The 21,719-nt window shown below is 40.0% G+C and overlaps 1 protein-coding gene across 10 annotated transcripts in view; it reads right to left on the reverse strand.

Annotated features, from left to right (window-relative positions):
* Nucleotides 1-21,719, reverse strand: part of LOC136857939 (serine/threonine-protein kinase MARK2) — a 677,731-nt gene that overhangs the window by 81,393 nt on the left and 574,619 nt on the right. The window lies entirely within an intron of this gene.

Here is a 21,719-nt window from a genome sequence, read left to right on the forward strand (position 1 = left end):
ACTCCTAGTCCTTTCCTATTCCATCACCGCCATAAGACCTCTCTGAGTCGGTGTGACGTAAAGCCACTAGCAAAATAAAACAAGAAATTGTAGTTTAGGGGAAGGCGCCTAAAATTTAAATACCTATGTTTTTGGTCCTATCGAAAAATACTACATAACAAAAGTTACAGAGAATACAATTTCCGATCATTTATGTTTTATTCAGTTTTACCGCACCGACTGTAATGAGTGGTATTTCAAATTCGGAAGAAAACTAAATGTGAAGGCCTACAATATCGAAAGCGCATAACATTGATCAACAATAACATTACATTGACCATTGTTTGTTGTGATGTTATTTGTTTCTTATGCTGCCTCTCAACTCCGTTAGATGGGATTACTGCTGCGTACCGAGTATAACAGCCTGACTGAATATTGGGGGGGAAATAGCCGGGGAGTTAGAAGACTTTCTTCTTTAGCATGTCATTCCTCTGGTCCATACATTTTCTGATACAGTTGGTACGTAACACACTGGTTCTTCATAGTTTTCCAGTTATTCGATCCCTACTCTGACGCGCTGTTTTGAATGAGCAGTGTGCATACTTAAGGCAGAGGCTGACTTAGTAGTAGTAGTAGTAGTAGTAGTAGTAGTAGTAGTAGTAGTAGTAGTAGTAGTAGTAGTAGTATGGCCTGGTCCAGAATAACAATTTAGGCATATTCCAAATTATAGCACCACAATATATATAAAAAAATAAGAGTTTTGTCTGTACATTGCTCAGAATTTAAAAAGGATGGTATTTCTGGATCAGTCGTGCCCACAGTACTTTTCCGTATATACATGCATCACGAGGAAACGCCTGAAGAGAATTTAACGGAAATCAGTATACAAAGTCAGGTAATAAGTCGCTATAATCTATGCCATAAATAATGTTATTCACACTGAATGAAATGGTAGCTTAGGGAAAGGCTTAAAATTTAATTCTCAAATATTTGTTATTAATAGTTGTATCTTAACGAAAATCGGTAGGGGAAGTCGAAGAGTAAGTCACTACAATCTAGGCCATAATTAATTGTATTCACGCTGAGAAAAATTATAGTTTAGGGGAAGGCCTACAAAGGAATTCTCAAATATTTGTGTTATTAGTGGTCCTATCTTAATGAAAATCGGTATGCGAAGTCGAGGAATAAGTTGCTGGGCTATGTCATAAATAATGTTATTCACGCTAAATGAAATGGTAGTTTAGGGGTAGGCCTAAAATTTAATTCCCAAATAATTATGTTATTAGTTGTCGTATCGATGAAGACTACATAATATTTTAGTTATGTAGTATTATATTTCCGATCATTTATGTATTATACATAGTTACCATAGCGGCTATGATCAGAGATATTCATAAATTTGGATTTTTGTTACTAAGTCCTTATTAGTGCCGAATCACGAGAAAATGGGTAAACAGGATTTAATGAAAATCGGTATGTAAAGTCGGAGAATAAGGGATTGCAGTCTACGCTATAAATATTATAAGACGCCCTAAATATCACAGAGTCGAAAGAAAACTAAATGTGAAGGCCTACAATATAGAAAGCTCATAAAATTGATCAACATTAACATTACATTGAGCATTGTTTGTTGTGATGTGCTTTGTTTTCTGTTGCCACTCATCTCCGAAAGATAGGGTTACTGCTGCTGAAAGGGCTATGAATGTGAAGGAAGCAATCTTGGCAGTATTTGCCAGGTGTGAAAATGGAAATCCACGGAATAACATCTTCAGGGCTGCCGAGACTGGGGTTCAAATCCACTATCTCCCGCATGCAAGCTCACAGCTGCGTGCCCCTAACTACACGGCCAACTCGCCCAGTCGTACGAGTGTAACAGTCTGCCTAAATATTGGCGAGAAGTAGCTGTAGAATTAGGTAACTTACTTCTTTAGCATGCCATTCCTCTGTTTCATAAATTTCCCGATACTACTGGCACGTAACACACTGGTTCATCATAGCATTCGAGCTATTCAATCCCTACTCTGAGGCACTGATTGGAATGAGAAGTGTGCATATTTAACGGAATATTGGCAGAGGAGTGTTTACGGCTGCCTGCGACCTGGTCATTCCAGCTCTGGAACTTTGGACTGTTAGATCGGCACCGTAGTACTGTTCGTTAAAAGTGAGAAAATGTGTAGTTTTTCATTTGATCGAATATTTTATGTGATAACATTGCTTTTAATCGCTACATTCCTACTGACGTTTTTGTAATGACCTATGTTGACTTCAGTTAGGAAAACCACAAAGTCAGTCTTTCTGAGAATCCCGTAGCGAAGCACGGGTACATCAGCTAGTTTTATTCTAAACACCATTTTCACTTTGGAGAAACGAAGATCAGAATGAAGTTCTACGTTTTGATCGCCCTACTGAATCACTGCAAATTTGTGCTACAAAAGAAGTGAAACATTCTGGTAAATCTTACAATCTTAGTTTCAAACGATCGTGATTTAAGGAATTTTCATGGTTGTGCTACTCTCCAGCTCTACAGAAGTTGTTTTGTTGGGCCTGCTTGCCTTTTATCGATAAAAATAAGGTTTGGAATAAAGAAGGATTTTCAGCCCTTGTGAACATAACACGTTCTTTAAATAAGCACTCAGACTCTGCAGAACATAAAATACGGCAGCTAGATTTCAAGACATTGGAAACAAACCAAAATACGATCTCTGACGTCCTGAAGGACAATGCTAGACTGTATATTGTAATTGTACAGTTCAGTGAAAATGTACATTTAAATAGGCTTTTCCTTCAGTTGGTAATTGAAGCAGTGCTCTATTTAAGTAAGCAAGAACTAGCTTTTCGTGGTCATGACGAAACATTAAATTCAATAAACCGTAGTCATGTGCTGGACCCTCCGCCAGTCACAGGTACGAGTACAAAACAACCGAAAACAACACGTAGTTCCTAAATCTTGTCCTCCTCTGTGGTGTAGTGGTTAGTGTGATTAGCTGCCCGGCTCTGCCACGAAATTTGAAAAGTGGTAGGAGAGCTGGAACGGGGTCCACTCAGCCTCGGGAGATCAACTGAGTACAGGTGGGCTCGATTCCCACCTCAGCCATCCTGGAAGTGGTTTTCCACTTCTCCTCCAGGCAAATGCCGGGATGGTACGTAACTTAAGGCCACGGCCGCTTCCTTCCCTCTTCCTTGTCTATCTTCCCATCCCCCTCCAAGGCCCCTGTTCAGCACAACAGGTAAAGCCGCCTGGACGAGGTACTGGTCACCCTCCCCAGTTGAATCCCCCGAACCAGAGTCTGAAGCTCCAGGACACTGTCCTTGAGGCGGTAGAGGTGGAATCCCTCGCCGAGTCCGAGGGAAAAACCAACCCTGGAGGGTAAGCAGATTAAGAAAGAAAGAAAGAAAGAAAGAAAGAAAGAAAGAAAGAAAGAAAGAAAGAAAGAAAGAAGTTCCTAAATCTGACGCTCGAAATAGCTCTTCACCATACTTTACAGCCACGAGCCGCCACTGGTAAATTACACAAGAATTTATCCTTTATCCTAGGGGAAGAGTATTGACTGTACTGGAGGTTATATTGGTCAAACATAGGAGGAATTAAAAATAAATCGGAAAATCGGAAGACGGGTTAAAAAAACGAAAGTTTCCGGGTAAATCGGAAGGGTTGGCAGGTATGGCCACCGTAAGACATGTCTGTGTCCGTGCGACGTAAAGCAAATAGCAGGGCTAACAATTTCCAAAACGCACTAATACCTCACTGTGCAGACACGCCATTTAAATCATAGTAAGCGTTCCGCAAATGATAACTGATCTGCATTTAGGGCTGTCACCCAAGATGCAGATTCCCTATCTATGAAAACTGATCTGCATTTAGGGCTGTCACCCAAGATGCAGATTCCCTATCTATTCTTTAACTCGCATTCCTCATTCAAAGAACTATGATTTCTTTTGCCAGCAGTTTAACATTGCACAAACACATCAAAGGTTTTCAGCAATGAAAGGATGGGAAAGGACTAGGATTTGAGAGGTAGGAGCCATGGCCTTATTAAGGTACGGTCCCAGTATGTGTCTGGAGTGAAAGAAGGAAACCATGGAAAATCATCATCTTCAGGGCTGCCGATTATGGGATTCAAACCCACCACCTCCTGAATGCAAGCCCACTGCTATGCGACCTAAACTGCATGGCCAACTCGCTCTGCAACTCTGAAATTTATCAAACAGTTCCCTTGATATATTATTCTAATCCCTAATTCCTCTACCCATAAATGAATATTTGCCCTAATTTGTCCTCTTGAATTCCATCTTTCAACTCTCCACTGATAGCATGGAATATATTGCTCTGTCAAGGAGCAAGTCTCCTTACTCCCAAGTCTTCCCACCTCAAACTTTGCAACATTTTTGTAACACTACTCTTTTGTTGGAAATCACCTAGTAAAAATCGTGTTGCATTCCTTTGAATCTTTTCCAGTTCTTGTATCAAGTAACCCTGGTGTGGGTCATATACACTGGAACCATAGTCTAATTGGGGTCTTACCAGAGAATTATATACCCTCTCCTTTACAACCTTACAACCTCTAAATAGTCCCATAACCATATGAAGATAACTGTAACATTTATTTACAACCTTGTTAATGTAATTAACCCAATGAAGATATTTCCTTATATTAACACCTAAGTATCTGCTTACAGTGATCCCTGTGAGGTACTTTCACCCCACTAACACAGTAATTAAAACTAAGAGAACCATTCCTGTTGGGTAACTACAAACTGACTCTTAATCCCGTTTACCATCATACCATTGTCTGCTGTCCATCTCACAACACCGTCGAGGTCATTTTTGCAGGCTCATAATCCTGTAACATATTTACTCGCTATACAGTATATCTGTCTGCAAAAAGCCTTAGCTGTAATTCCAGTTATTTACTCATTTCATTTACACACAAGGTATGTCTATGAGTGTTGTGACTGGACTGATATCACAATGGCATCATGCGGTAACACTGCGTGCGGATGTGAATAGAAGGATATCTGAAGAAGAGCCATGTTAGCGTTGAACACATGGAGCTGAAGCAGGTAAGTCTGTGGCTAGTCTAACGTAGTGTGTGTGAAGACTTGTGTCATAATGCAATAGAGCAACACACAAACATCAAGGTTTGTTATAAATTGGGAAAAATTGTGACGCAGACACATGCGATGTTGATGAAAGACAATGGAACAGAAGCTGTAAAAAGAAAATGTGTTGTGTGTTTTTGACGGGTTCAAACACTTTTGGAACGGACAGGAAACTCTTGATGATGCACTACACCGATTCTGTAAGCTTACTGGACTGTAATTGTTTGTTTTACATTTATCACCCTTTCCTTTGTACACTTAGCTACAATAGCAATTCTCTATCCCTTTGGTATATCTTCTCCATGCAAACAGTAATTAAATAAATATTTCAGATACAGTAATATAATCCATTACCTTTAGTATATCCCCAGAAATCTTATCAATCCCAGCCATTTTCCTAGCTTTCAACTTTTGTATGATTTGGTAAACTTTCTTTTTTATTAATACAAGGTAAATTTTGGTACTCCACCAGTATTAGTCACCTCCTCTAAGACTGCTGACTGAATACTTCTGCCTTGTGTAAGTCCTCATGTGTATATACGGTACTCCCCTTGTTCATTAATCTCTGGAATATCCTTACTGGAACCCATTCCTGTCTTAAAGTACCTTAAACTGTTTGGTAGCAGAATAATTAAACAGACACTGATGGAAAAGTCCACAACAAAACAATACTGCCAACATAGCATGGGGGGGAGGTAGTTTTGGATACCCTATGGATTTTAGTGAACACTGAAGTACACCACTAGTGATACAAATTTCTTATGGAATGAAGCTTATTCTGTTTGACCAAAAAGATGTTTCTCTCCGACTACACTGTTAGTTTTTCATCATCTGTGGCATGGCAAGTTATGCTGGAAGAAAGTTTGTGTGATGCCTTAAATTTTTTCTACAGTCCTGCCTGGTGGGCATGATTGCTAAGGTGTTAAGTTTATAAGGTCTGACATCGTGATTAGCCGATTCGAATCCCACTGGTGGAATACAATTTCTAACCACTATATTGTGTGCCAAAAGCCTACATTCAATTCCAAACCTCTCTGCAGTGTTCATATGATGCTATTCATGGCGATTGTCGGATGGATTCTCAGATGCATTTTTGGGTCAAAAGAAGAAAACTAAGTATGAAAAATACATAAATATGAGCTTAATAGGATATTTAATAAACCAGATACTGTTGAAAGTCATTAAAATCGACGGGCTATCGAGGCTGGACACGTGCTAAATGCCAATGATAATAGGATAATGAAGGAGATATTTAATAAGTTGCCAAAAGAATCTTGAGATGTTGGTAGACCAAAGCTTGAGGTGCGAGAAATGTGTGTCAGGACATCAGGATCCTGAAAATCAAGAATTGGAGGAGCACAGCACTGAACAGGACAACTGGCAGAAACTTCTGAGAAAGCATGATTATTAAACTTCTGGACAAACAAAATCTTAACATATTTGTAATGCTTCAAGGTCATTAAAAAGGCATAAACATCAACCTGAAAATGCAGATTCATGTAGACATGAATCTGATATAATGGTAATATAGCAGCACTTTTGTATTAGTTCATATCCCAACACAATAGCTTACAAATTCCAGAGAAAAATTGTCACTCCACTGAAAAAAGCTATATGACCTATGCTTCAATGGAAAATTGGAAGAGACTTTGAGCAGAGTATGAACTCCATGAATATTAGGAACATACTGCATCCCCACCACACATTTTCTCTCTTTTTCCAAAAGAAACTATTTGGCTACAGGATATCCCACTGTTCTTCAACGTATACTGAAAGCTGCTAACATGAAATTCACTTTGCATGAGCAGGCAGTAAACACTGTCAGACAATTCAAAAAGCAGTAACACCTAGTAACACGAAAATAAAAAATTCCAGAGGCTTGCTTGGCTGGATGAGACTGTATGTGACAAAGTGTTTCAAAAAGTTTTCACTCCTCCATTTTCTTTCCAGTAGGACTCCCCCAGCTAGCGATGGGCAACGTTCTCGCTCGAGACTAACCTCACAGATCTCAGACTCTCGTGAGAATCTCGAGACCGGTTCTTTTGTGCTGCAATCTGTGCTATGTCTCTGTAACTATGAGTGTACGCTGGATAGTAAATCATCAGCAGTTCTCATATGGAAACATGTGTGCCGATACATATTGTCAAAAGCCTAGGAAAGCACTGTGTGTTGAACTATGAGCTCCTTAATACCAGTAACGAAACTGAAAACAGAATGTCAGTATCTTAAACTGTTTCAGACTTATTTTAGGTGGATATCTCAGCTAAATAACCCTGTATAATTTGTGAATACCTGTACATAGGATGTACACCTACCTGGATACTAGATGCGTGCATTATTCAAACTTGAGACAGGGAAAGATGTGCTTTGCTTCATATGCAACCACCATTACACACAAGTGGAACCTGTAATCTAAATGCCCAAGTTTGCTCCAATTCTTTCGACAAGGGTACTGGGCAACACTTTCGAGACTGCTTCTGTGCAAAACTGATTATTTTAACCATGTTGGTTAATCCTGTCTGTATTGACTTATATTCAATTTCTATAGAACACTTTCCCGCCTTGTCAATACTTTACATATTTTATTATACTTAATTACCGTACATATTTTGAGAGCTAACTACTCTCTTCTTTAGCGGTGCCAAAACATCAAAACTAAATCTTTGGACTTGATACATTTGTACAGATATAGTTATCAACAGAATAATTATATATAAATCTTGAAATTGTTAAAATATTTCTGTGTTTCAACTTTGACTTACTATGTCATTTATTACAAACTTTAAAATAGAAAATTTCAAATCATAAAATGAATGAAACCTATTAGACATTATATGCTAAAATTTAAAATCTGCTCTGCTCTTGGAACTTACATCCTAATTTACCTCTAAAAAATAAACGAAATGTTTGTGTCTAAATTTACATTTACTTTGTCATTTAGTGAAACACTTTAAAATAGAATAATTTTCAATTCATAAAATAGGTAACACCTCTTACGTCTCTGTATGTTGAATTTAAATTATGTTCTGTTCTCTTCTTGAAATTTATCCTTTCCTTAATTCTTCAGTTTCAGCCGTTACCAAATTTATCCACAAATTAAAATAACATTCCACTAGTCTGGACCAAACAAATATGTCCTTGCTCCTTTGCTTGCTGTTAATGACCATACTAGCAATTTTAACCATCAAATTCTTCAGTTTCAACTGGTTACCAAATTTATTCACAAATTAAAATAACATTTCACTAGTTTGAATCAAACAAACATGTTCTTGCTCTTTGCTTGCTGTCAATGACCTTACGAGACGAACTGCTACTGTTGACAAGTATTAAGGAAAGAAGAAATTTCAAGAAGAGAGCAGAAAATAATTTAAATTCAATGTCGACAAGTAGCAGCCTGCCTCGTAAGGTCATTGACAGCAAGCAAAGGAGCAAGGACATGTTTGTTTGATTCAGAGTAGTGGAATGTTATTTTAATTTGTGGATAAATTTGGTAACCAGCTGAAACTGAATAATTAAGGAAAGGAGAAATTTCAAGAAGAGAGCAGAAAATAATTTAAATTCAACATATAGTGACTTAAGAGGTGCTATTAATTTTATGAATTGAAAATTATTCTATTTTATTTTAAAGTGTTTTACTAAATGACAAAGTAAACGTAAATTTAGACACAAAGAAACATTTATTTTTTATAGAGGAAAATAAGGACGCAAGTTCCAAGAGCAGAGCAGATTTTAAATTCTAGCATATAGTGACTAATTTAATAGGTTTTATTCATTTTATGATTTGAAATTTTCTATTTTAAAGTTTGTAATAAATGACATAGTAAGTAAAAGTTGAAAAACACAGAAATATTTTAAAAATTTCAAGATTTATATATAATAATTCTGTTGATAACTAAATCTGTACAAATGTATCAAGTCCAAAGATTTAGTTTTGATGTTTTGGCACTGCTGAAGACGAGAGTAGTTAGCTCTCGAAACATGTATGGTAATTAAATATAATAAAATATGTAAAGTACTGACAAGGCGGGAAAGTGTTCTACAGAAACTGCTTCTGTGCTGAGAGCAGTGCGACGTCCCATTAACTATGAGTGTAAGCTTGATAGTATATCATCGCCAGTTTTCATATGGAAACGTGTGTGCCAATACATATTCTCAACAGCTTAAGAAAGCACTGCATGTCGAACTATGAGTGAAAACAGAATGTCAGTATCTTAAACAGTTCACGAGTAATTTCAGGTGGAGATCTTAGCTGAATAACCTTTATAATAGGTTAATAACTGTAGATAGGATGTACATCTACACGGATAGCTCGCAATGGTTGTCGACAGGAATAGCTTCTTGTGATGCAGACCGGGCCGGAGGTGTTCTGTGGTGATTCCCCTTTAGCGATAATATGCGCTTTTAAGTGCCGGATCAGCCTCGAAGTATTTCTGCCGACGTATTTTACTTCTTTTGAACAAACAACACAGTGGTCTGTGCTATGTGGCATCTCTTCAAAATAACAGACACCCACAACTTACGTTGCATTTCGGACATCGTCTAACAGTTGTCGCGTACAATGTGACACAATTACAATACATTGCACCATCATATAGCGAAGTACCTAATTATGACGTCAATACTCTATAACATTGTAAGGAAGTATTTCCTTCGTCACCAAAATATCAGTAAACACAAGCAGTGGTCACGAGATATAGAATGTGGGGTCTGATAACGATGTACACCTACCTGTCAAAAGAACTGGAGCAAACTCAGGCATTTTAGATTACACGTTTCACTCTTGCATAGTGGTGGTTGCATATGTAGCAAGGTGCATCTTGCCAGATAGCGTCAAATGAAGATGTTTGCACACCGTAGCCGAGACCATATTATTATCATCATCATCAATACCCTAACGGAAATAACTGAAATATTATCTTGTTCATCTTTTTCGTAGTATTCTCCACCCAGCTACTCATTCCTGCCACCTGGCTGACGAAAATTTCTGGGGAGAACAATGGGCCATGTAATCTTCTGCACTGGCATCACCATAATTGCACTGATCGAGAGTCTGTTGTAGCAGTCACTATCTCTGCCATCTTGCATCCATTTGGAACACACACGTACTGACTAGGGTTATGAAGGCAATTTAATTTTTTTTTTCGTTTCAATAGTAATATTTCCTTCGGTTTCTACGTCAGACAGGTTCCAATAAATACAGGTAAAATTACATTAATATTAAACCATAATTCATAGTACCGGTAAATATTCCGTTATAGACAGTTTCCTGGTTCATAAAGTTTCTGCTAAGGGCAGGCAGGTTTCACTGTGATATATATATATAAAATATCCCTAATTCTGTCATTCAGAGCGATGTTGAGAAAACAAGAAGGTTTCAACAGCTGAAATTGGTACAAGTTAAATGTCTTCTTTGCAAGCAAAATACATACAAGGAATCTCTAATGACAAAGAAAAATATGTCAGTAAAGTCTTTGTCACATATTCACCACCATGATGATGTAGGTACACAGCTATATCTTTCGGCATGATGTTGCACTGCACACATCCTGGCTTTTGTTGTCTCCCACAGACATATTTGAGAGACTTAAACTGGCACAAGTTATGGGTTACAAGAACAATGCAGTGGCGACTGTCATACTTGAATGCTTCAGTGAAAAAATACTGTATTTTGGGTATTCAGCCCAAAGGCAGGTTTGATCCTCTGCAACTCCGCCAACACTGTCATAAATAACCTAGGCGTCACTGAAGAGGCATACTACATTTCATTTAAATGAATTACTTTTTTTTGGGTTTCCATTCTGGGTTTAACTCTATCAGTAAGCACGAGGTAGAGCAATCTACCTGGTGGCCATGGTTATTAACGTCTCGAGACTGTATGGACCAACACCATGGTTAGCCATTTCGAGTCCACTACATTGAAAATATTTATACTATCAGAATATTGGCTGGCAGGGTGGGGGAGGTTGTGTTTTAGAATTTCTAATTACTACAATGTGTGACAAAAAATTTGGATTTCCCCCAAACTGTAAAGAGGTAGTAAGTGGGGCGTAAAGCAAATAACATTAATAGGGTTTGGATTACATTTCAAACCTCTTCACAGTGCTAAGATGGAGTAAGGGCATATGACGCAGTTGAAGGTGATTTGTTTTGGAGAGATGTACAGTATGTTGCGCTTTCTCAGAGTATGCAGATCCATGGACGTAAAAGTACAATTCCGAGCTACAACTGCACTCAATATGGTTTGTAAGGAAATGCTATAGTAACTGTCTTGATTCGATTCGAATGCCGTATAAAACCTGGAAAGTGTAACTTTTATTCATAAGATATATTTAATAGTCCATTTAGCATTTCCAATTACATTATAGATAATAATAATAATAATAATAATAATAATAATAATAATAATAATAATAATCATCATCATAATAGGGTCCTAGGAGTCAACCTAGGAAGGGACTTCACGTCCCTGGCAAATGGGAGTGAAATGCGTCGTTGCGACCATCTGCAACAATAAACTATTGGATTCAGCAAGAGAATCCAACTAGCCTCTTTCACTCCAACTCCAGCACGTAACCTACAAGAGGTGCCCCTGTTAAGCCGAGCAACCCAGTGGAAGGTTGGGTAACCAATCCCAGCGGGAAACTGGGTCGGTGAACCGATCAGTGCTGGGGGCTCCAAGGCTCACAACCTTGGTAGTACCTTGGTCGGTGCAAAATATCACCGACCCCATTCTACAGTTTTTCAAATGTGAAAAAAGCATGGAGGAAATTTCAGCTAAAGCTACTACCCCAGGTGGTAACCAATCCACCGTCGTCTTGTACGACGTTAGCGGGCCTTCGGATTCTGGGGAGCCTGCACCAACATGCTTGGAGGTATCGGAGACTTCACGAAAGATCAAACAGAGCCAAGAATTTCTTTGCTACCTTTAATGCCAATTCTCTCCAGAAGGTAGGAAAACTGAAACAGCTCACAGATATCCTATCGCAACAGCAAATATTGATTGCAGCAATTCAGGAAACGAGATTTACAGATGAGCAGGCCTTTGAATCTGAAGGTTACAGGATCTTCAAGGGTAAACCTGGTAAACGTGTCATAAAAACTGTCCTCCACCTTGGCACAGCATTTGTAGTCAACAAAATGATTCCGGACTCAATAACAAATTTCACCTCTGTGAATAGCAGAGTCTCAACTCTGTCCTTTCGAAGCACAAACAAAATGTATACTATTGTGAACGTTCATACGCCGATCAACCAAGCGAACAAGAGAGACACAGAGGGAACTGATAGATTCTGGGAAGAACTTGCGATTTTATCCAAGATTCCAGACAAACATACCATAATCATGCTTGGAGATTTCAATGCCCAAGTAGGCAAAGAGAGAAAGTTCCGAAACATCGTTGGCAACTATCCTGCTCACCAGAGAACAAATCGTAATGGAGAAAGGCTAATAGAGCTGTGTAAGGCATTTAACCTCGTAATGAAGTCTACTGCTTTTAAACACCTGCCCAAGAAACAGAAGACCTGATAATCCCCAAATCACCACCTTGGTGAATTCCAGATTGATCATGTCGCGATCGCGCGGAAGGCTCAAAGAGAACTTCAGAATGTTAAAGTTCTAAGACAAGCAAAACTGGACTCAGATCACTATCTATCCAAGATAAAAATCAAACTGCTCCCGAGAAACACAAGGAGAGTTCGAGCCAAAAGGATTGAAAGATTTGATAGAGAAAAACTAGGATCTAACCATGAATTCACTCAGAAACTACAATCGGTGGATGCAGAGAACTGGGAACAACTGCGCGAGGCCCTGGTCAAAACATCTAAAGAGACGGTTCAGCTTACTAAGCCCAGGAAGCATGCTTGGTGGAACAGTGAATGTGATGCAGCGATAAGGCAAAGACAGTTCGCCTGGCAGAAATGGAACTCGCTAAAGAACCAAGTCAACTGGACAAACTTCTTAAATGAGAGAAAGTGTGCAGCAAAAACCATCCGCAGCGTTAAATGGGCTTTTGATAAACATCAGCTGGCTCAAATTGAGCAGGATTTCAAGAACAATACACGCGACTTTTATAAAACATTTAAAAGCAACCTGAGGAAATACGACCCACTGAGCCTACAGTTCAGAGATTCCAATGGAAACCTAGCCCATAACGACAAGGAAAACTGCCGGATCCTTGCAAAATACTTCGAATCCCTTCTTAACTGCGAGGCCCCAATGTCCAGATTCACATTTGAAGATAAAACAACAGTTCACCGAGATTCAGCTCCACCTACGAAAGAGGAAGCGAGACAGATTATCCAATTCTTGAAGAATAATAAAGCGCCGGGTGAAGATTCGATAATAGCTGAATTATGGAAGTTTGCTAGTGACAATGCAGTGGAAAAATTAACGGACATCATACATGAAATCTGGAACACTGAAAGACTTCCAAGTGACTGGACATCTGCCCTAATCCACCCACTTCATAAGAAAGGCGACAAGTCGGATGTTAACAACTATCGCGGCATCTCCCTCCTACTTATAACCTACAAAATTCTCTCGAAAGCTCTTCAAATCAGGGCAGAAGAACAGCTAGATGCAGAGCTGGATGATTACCAAGGAGGTTTCAGGAAAGGATGGTCATGTGTGGAGCAGATTATGAATCTGAAATCTGTCCTTTCATATCTTAAACTAAGGAGCAAGCCTTTTGTAGTAACGTTCATCGACTTTAAGAAGGCCTATGATTCAATTGATAGAACTACCCTACTTCAGATCTTAAAGGAATTTGGCTTGGATGGTAAAACAAGAGTGATCATCCAACAGACTCTCACCAACACCATCTCAAAAGTGAAGTTTAGAGGAGAGATTTCAGAGGCCTTTGAAATATGGACAGGAGTTAGGCAAGGAGATGGTCTCTCACCTCTGTTGTTCAACTGTGTTCTTGAGAAAGTGATCCGTGAATGGCGCAGAGAAATGAGTTATGAAGGAGTCTAAAGCGGAGTCAGACTAGGCCACAAAAACAAGAACCTTTCAATTGACTGTCTAGCATTTGCAGATGATCTCGTGGTTTTCGCTGATTCCTTGGATGTGGCCACGAAGCAGATCAACCAGCTTCAAACACAAGCTGCAAAGGCGGGCCTCCAAATCTCCTTTGAGAAAATGAAATTCATTACAAACATCAAACAGGCGCCAAGTGAACTAGAAGGGACTCACGGAAAAGTCAAGCGAGTTGAAAAATTTAAGGATCTTGGTGAATGGACAGAACCTAACTTGTCCGAAAAAGAAGCCTTTTCTTCACGCATGAATAAAATGGAAATGGCTTACCATCTGACTAAAAATGTCTATAACAAAAGATCTATATCTCTGAATGCAAAAATCAAACACTATTGCACTGTTATCCGGCCAGAGGTTTTATATGCTGCGGAATGTCTCGCCATGAACAAAAAAGGCATGATGGAGAAATTGGAGGCCAAGGAAAGAAAGATTTTGAGAAAAATCTTAGGTCCAGTCAAAGACAACGGCGAGTTTAGGAGACGGCACAACCAGGAGTTGTACTCGCATGTGGAGAAAATAACTGATGTGATGCGAAAAAGGAGGATTACTTTTTATGGACACATGGCCCGAATGAATTCAACACGGTTAACCAACCGCATTTTCACTTTCCTCCAAGAGAAAAAGGCAAAGGGGGCATGGTTCAGTGAGGTACAGAAAGATCTGCAGGAGATTGGGATCTCATTTGAGGATATCCAAGAGCATGTCCCACTTAAGAAAAAACTCCAAGAACATCAGAGTTTCCTACCAAAGCCGAAGATGAAAACTGGAAAGGCATGGACGGAAGAACGAAAGGAGCAACACCGTATACGAATGAAGGAGTACTGGACCAACATTAAAGCTCAAGGGAAACAGTTGAAATGACGTGGTCCTTAGTTGGCCGAAACGAAACAAGAAGAAGAATCATCATAATAATATTCGTATGGCCTCAGCTACCATGTGCAGACATTTCAATTTGACGCCATCTGGCTGTCTGCTCGTCAATTTCGACCTTCCGTTTTACTCTAGGCCCCCACTAGATGGCAGATCGAGTAAACCAAAACTCTCTTGGGCGTCTATGGCTGAGATTTAATTTTGTCGGGTAAACACCAAATGTGTCACCAGAGATCTTTTACGTCGACATCGCACGACATGGAGTGTCAAATGGACTTTTTTCCGCCCTTCAAAAATCTGACTACCTCTGCCGGGTTTGAACCCGCTATCTTGGGATCCGGAGGCCGACACTCTACCGCTGATCCACAGAGGCAGCTATTATAGATGGTAATTTCGACTGTTGAAGACAGGCTTATGTACTACTATGACATGATATCCCCACAGCATTATAAATTAAATAATAAAAAAACAGCCTGTGGCCCATACAGCATATTATGGGGGCTTGCCAAGACAACTGCTATCTAGTCAAGTGACCTGGAATGTCATGTACTGTAGTCAGTATGACGATGTCCTCAGTCATTTTGTTTGGATTTTGTGAATAGGTTCCCTGCCTCTTTTATCACACAGCTCCTAAGTTGGTCTCATGAGTTTAACTGAGCCCTGTTCCAGCCCTCGGCCCAGAATTAAAATCCCTGGACAGGCCAGAAAATCTGGGTGAGAGGCAGGCACGCTAAGCCATAAATGCAAGACTGTTTCGAATTAAATACTATAGAATCCCTCATATTCAACATTCAGATAGTAATCAACAATTTCAAAACAACACTTTCTCTTGCAGGGGGAGGGGGAAGGCAGCAGCTTTCAGGAATTCAGAGAGAATTTTTTTGTAAATACACAATTTGCTTTATGTCACACACACAGAGACAGGTCTTATGGCGGTGGTGGGATAGGAAAGGCCTAGAAGTGGGAACAAAGCGATCATGGCCTTAATTAAGGTACAGCCTTGGCATTTGTCTGGTGTGAAAATTTTCTTACCGGTCTATTACCATGACCCACAAACCCACTTACCGAATTCACAGGAAACTTAGGCAAGCCTATATCACTGGTTGTCCACGATCTCCAAGCAGTTGTACACACAGATTAGGTCTAGGATGAGGCAACTCGTATCCTATTCCCCCACCATCACATGTATTACTGCCATTACGACTGTCACTTGACTTGAAAATTTAATCACGTTCAAGTTCACTGTCAGTAAATTCAGCTGAAAATAAAGGCCCTATTTCTTCCTCTATCAAGTCAGCTGCTACCATTTTCCTGCAAAAGCTTTCCATTTAGCAGAAGGGTTAATGCAAGAACTGTGAACTACGGATGTGTGCAACTGAAGCCTGGAATCGAGAGCATCGACTCCATTGACCCCCAACACTAGGGACAGTTCACATGAAGATTTATGACTCCAAGCTAAACTGACATTCATTGCAAGGCCACATGAATGGTAAAGCATGGACAGATAACATGAAAAATATGATGTGTGACTATATTCATTTTCCATGCAAGACTTTTACTGTTGTGGAATGAAGTATCATTAACGAAAACAAATGTAACGGAATGGTTTAAATATGACGAGTGAAGTCAGAAAGTGCTGGCACAATAGACCACAGGCACCTAATTTCATGTCTTCATTTGTTGAGATCAGGAAAATGGTAAACAAATATCGAAAGTAAATAATTGGCTAAAATTGTGAAAAAAGAAGAAAAAATATTGTAACATGGTAAAAATCATCAAAAATAAAATTCTAACAGAGATAAAAACAGTGTTGACTACCATTGCTGGTGGTCCTACAGCGCCCAATAAATTAATTTTTTTTTTTTTTTTTGCTAGTGGCTTTACGTCGCACCGACACAGACAGGTCTTATGGCGACGATGGGATGGGAAAGGCCTAGGAGTTGGAAGCGGCCGTGGCCTTAATTAAGGTACAGCCCCAGCATTTGCCTGATGTAAAAATGGGAAACCACGGAAAACCATCTTCAGGGCTGCCGATAGTGGGATATGAACCTACTATCTCCCGGATGCAAGCTCACAGCCGCGCGCCTCTACGCGCACGGCCAACTCGCCCGGTATAAATTAAATCACGGCAATCGTCACGAATGTCGTCCCACAAATGAAGTTACGTGAATAAGCCATATAAATGATGCCCAAGTATCATTCATGCATGCTCCACATGTCTTTGCTGGAAGGACCTACTGTTTACAGTGCACTATGTCTTCTGGTATTGGCTAGAGCAATTTTGTTACTTTCATAGATCTGTCTCTGTCTTATCCTTGGCTTTGACAATATGAAAGTGACTGAGGTATGAGCGATGCTAGTAATGCCAATCCTTATCCAGCCAGTCTCTGCTATGAATGGTGTGAAAATGTTGCTCATAGGGTCGGTTGGTGAATGCAATTCAGTGGGTTTGGCAGACTGATATGTAATAGCAACTCTAGCTCGGCAAAGAAAGCAATGGGAAACTACCTCACTCCTCATTTCCCTAGTACGCTTCTTTAGTGATACCTAGGCCATCTATGACAGCTGATGGCAGAGCTGTTAAGGTTCCACCAGTGGAATTGCTGACGGACTGAACATACATACTGTACCAGTTACGACCTGTACATGCCGTATTTTTTGACGAGTAATTGTACTTCATCATCACGCAAGACGTTCAGAGCAAACTTGGTTTGTTTACGTTCGGAGGAGCGAGCAGGCGAGCCAGCGATAGGGATCGGAGCGGTTCTCTACCGGGTCGACCCTAGTGAGCGCGATGTCAAGCTGTAGCTGTTAATTTTGTTCTTAAGTCGGAAGCTAAGGATGCATGAAAAAGTGTACACCGTCACAGCACTAGAAGCCCTAGCTATTGTATATTTGCTCCTATATTGGAAGAAAGTTGTCTTTGGGTTCCCGATCACTATCTATACGGACCACAAGGCATTAACTTTCATTCTATCTTCCGACCTCACAAATGAACGGGTCACTAGGTGGGCGCTATTCATTCAGCAATTTAATGTTTCCACTGTCCATCGGCCTGGAAAGAAAAATGTACTAGTCGACGCCCCCAGTCGAAATCCCGCAGATGCAGCCATAGCCTGTCTGATTTCAGTCACTGATAGTGATGACGAGTTTTTGAGAAGACTTCGGTATCTATCTCAAGCCCAGCAGAGAGACCACAGGCTAAGAGAAATTATTCGTTTCTGTGAAGGATCGATCCCACAACACGATCCAGACTATGCCCGGATTAGGCAGACAGCCCAATCTTTCTCATGGGACAACAACCTACTCTATAAGCATGTTGACGCAACCAGGACCACTAAATGGATTTATGCCCCGGCTAAATTTCGAGAAACCATCATCTGGCATTGCCAGTTCATCATAGGACATGCTGGAGTGGACAGAGTGGCCAGTGTAATAAAGGAAAAGTTCATCTGGGAGTACCTCCGGAATGATATTAGAAGAACTATAAAAACTTGCGACTTATGCCAACGGATTAAACCGAATAATTATCTTACGAGGGAATATCCAAGGCCTACCATCCCAGAGAAGCCACAGGAAGTGATGGCGCTCGACCTGTACGGTCCACTTCCGAACGCGACCAGAGGTAACAAGCATGTCTTAGTCATCGTGGACGTCTTTTCCAAGTTCACCATGTTGTTGCCTATCCCGAAGGGAAACACCGGGAATATTTTAAGGAGACTCCGCAGGACTGTCTTTCCTGAGATGGGGACACCATTCCTGCTGACAGATCATGGAAGCCAGTTCACATCCGCAGAATTCCAGGCGGCTATAGAAGAGTTAGAAATTATCATATAATGAATTCTATTCGTCATCCAGAAGCCAACCCTGCTGAGCGATTGATGAGGGAGATCGCCAGATTCTGTTGGATGTACTGCGGGGAAGAACACTGGAAATGGATTGATGTGCTTCCGGTTATGCAGATGATAGTCAACTCCACTATCCACGAATCTACTGGAGATATTCCAATGTCAGTGCATCGTGGGCATACACCTGTTTGTCCATGGGATGCTATTCTCCCTGCTTCACCAAACACAGCGATCGATCAACATGCGAAAATCGCTAAAGCCTTAGGGAAATTGAGGCATGCTGCCAACATCAGACAACGAAGGAATAGGAACCGTAAATTTAGACAACCCTTGCAAGTGGGAGACAAGGTGTTAATTCGGAAACCTGCGTTGTCTCGTCCAGAATTAAGGGGCTATGCAAAATTTTGTCCTTTGTATTTTGGCCCTTACAGGATTGTTGAATCCTTGGACAACGGTGCCTATAAGATCACCAGACTAGATGGCAACCTTGAAGGCATCTGCAATGCCTCAAATCTCAAAAAATACTTTGAGTAAGATGAAATCAAAAGAAAATCCTCATAGTATTTTCTTTTTCCCTGAGAGGGAGGGATATGTACCGATTACGACCTGTACATGCCGTATTTTTTGAGGAGTAATTGTACTTCATCACGCAAGACGTTCAGAGAGAACTAGTGTAGATATTGATTCCCATAGGGAACCTAAAATATTTGTCCCGAATGAGTAAATTTATAATACCATTATATTGGTATCAGAGAGAACTAGGTTTGTTTACGTTCGGAGGAGCGAGCAGGCGAGCCAGCAACTGCCGTGTGTATGACGTAGCTGCAGGGAAGTATAGACTACCCGCCTGACAGCACGTGTAGCCTGCATGGCCTGTTATGTTCTGGATATGAACATCACGCCTTCGCGAACATTTGATGTGGAAAAATTTAAAACTTCTGTAATAATAATTGCAGCTACTTGAGCGGTACGTCATTTTGAAGAGGATAACATAAACGTCTTAAATTGTGAATCTTAAATAAATCCGTCAAGGGATTCACGAGATAATCAGCCTCAAAGAGATCACATTATATGACGATGTAGGAGCCCTGAACTGAATATAAGGAGAGCTCACTTTACCCAGATCACACAGTCATAGCTGAGTGTGCAGTGTGACTCTCCACACTGCAGTGTTCGTCGAAGTGCTGACAGAGGCTATCTTCGAATATTTAAAGTCTTCATGTAGGACTTAAACTCTGACAGGCGTGTTGAACTTGCACATTTTGCGTGTGTTGGAACTCTGATTATGACAAGTCATGTATCGGAGTTAGGTGACAACAGTCAAGCCGAACTTGTATTCTGTGCGCATATAGAAACTTCTCGATATAACTTACTTTCATTCTTGTGGAACTGAGTTTATTACCACGTTACCTGTGTGAAAATTAGTCTCTGAATCAATATTAAATGTGACATTACTGCGATATACTAGGAACAGTGATATTTCTTTTTAATTCTGTGTGACACTACTACGTTATACCATTAACTGTGACATTTTGTTAAATCTCAGTCAGCATAATCTCATTTATGGTGTTTATGAAAGTGTTCAAACTTTCACATGAACGTTACTGCAAGTGATTACCATAATCATGTGCTACGACACCAAGGTTTCACTCTGAACTCAAACTGTGCTCCTTATCCAATTCAAACAAAATTGTGTAATATTTCTTCTGGACAGTGTGTAAATTATTTGTGTGTGGCTGACAGCAGTGTCTTTGATAAACTCTCGAACAGTCACCTATTTTTTTTTTATGTCAAGTGCGCCTAACAACGAACTGTGCTTTTCATTTCAACCTTAGTTCTTCGTCAAAGTGTTTAGTATTATTTCATGACTGACAGCAGTGTCTTTGATAAACTCTAGAGCATCATACATTTCAACGTCAAGTGCTACTTTATTTGTGGAAAATCACCACGAACTGTGACAAATACGTGAACAATTTTCAGTTTCATTATTTCTATTCATGAACTGTGCTTTATTTTCTTCCAATCTTGATGCTACCCGCATCTTCATCTTTAGTGAACTTATCGACAAGATTAAGAGTGAATTAGACTGCATATCACAAGCATATTAAATGAAACAGTGCCGTTAAACCGAAGTGTCGGGGGACTGTGTAATTTTGGACACTCGTGTAAGTTATGCGACGAGTGATTACCCCGCAACATCATCGGAGATCGTCCAGAACGTTGAAAGTTCGAGACTCAAACCCATCTCAAACCGACCTGTGTGTTCCGGCCTTATCTCAACGTAATCTTGGAAACTTGCAGAACGTGTTCCATTCCAGTTCAGCCTGGTGAAGCGGGAGCACGGGCCATCAAAAGGCGATGTTGAAGACAGCGACTATCAACAGTAAGGTGATGTGCACTTTGAAATGCATTTTCTGAATTTAAAAAAAACTATTATTCAATCCATTTAAAATCTTTCTTGTAGGGAGGACCCTGCCTCCTGTACCAAGCCCTAGCTAGAAACCACCCAGTATTGCCCTGAGAACTACTTCGTGCTAACTTTAAAATTAATTCATGAAGTCGGGCTATTTTACTGGTACAATACATACATGGTCCACATGGGATAGAAAAGCACTCCTAGGCAATGAATGATACCAGCTTCTTCTTATTCTTCAGCCTTTTCCACATTCTGGTGGGTCATGGGTGTAGACAGTGTATTATTTTCTAGCGTATTAATTTTCAATACAAGTGTAATCACCTGGAGACATTTTTTAGTGTGTCATAAATATGTCATTTAAGTCCAAATTCGTGAATATTTAACAGTATTCTGTCAGAATATATTATTATTACTAACGATGGTACAACTGTTGTTGTAATATATCATTATACCCCATGCACTCACTGTTTTGT

Source organism: Anabrus simplex, chromosome 1 (assembly GCF_040414725.1).
Source record: "Anabrus simplex isolate iqAnaSimp1 chromosome 1, ASM4041472v1, whole genome shotgun sequence".
Lineage (NCBI taxonomy): Eukaryota > Metazoa > Arthropoda > Insecta > Orthoptera > Tettigoniidae > Anabrus > Anabrus simplex.